The 260-nt window shown below is 49.6% G+C and overlaps 1 non-coding gene across 1 annotated transcript; it reads left to right on the plus strand.

Moving 5' to 3' along the window:
- The first annotated feature begins 110 nt into the window (after window positions 1-110).
- On the plus strand, window positions 111-229 carry LOC118345194. The gene has a single exon (XR_004798801.1). It is a non-coding gene; the product is annotated as a 5S ribosomal RNA (ribosomal RNA).
- Window positions 230-260: the final 31 nt, after the last annotated feature.

Here is a 260-nt window from a genome sequence, read left to right on the forward strand (position 1 = left end):
CTGCCCATCGCGTAGCCATGGGTTTGGATCAGATCTCCGTTTGGATTGGGATCGGAAGGACGCTAGTATGTCGCTCAAGGATTATATGAATTTTAAGTAATTAGTTTGAGGGGTGCGATCATACCAGCACTAATGCACCGGATCCCATCAGAACTCCGCAGTTAAGCGTGCTTGGGCGAGAGTAGTACTAGGATGGGTGACCTCCTGGGAAGTCCTCGTGTTGCACCCCTCGTTTTTGTTTTTTCCGCCTTGCGAGATAA

Source organism: Juglans regia, unplaced genomic scaffold (assembly GCF_001411555.2).
Source record: "Juglans regia cultivar Chandler unplaced genomic scaffold, Walnut 2.0 Scaffold_1682, whole genome shotgun sequence".
NCBI classification, from domain to species: Eukaryota; Viridiplantae; Streptophyta; class Magnoliopsida; order Fagales; family Juglandaceae; genus Juglans; species Juglans regia.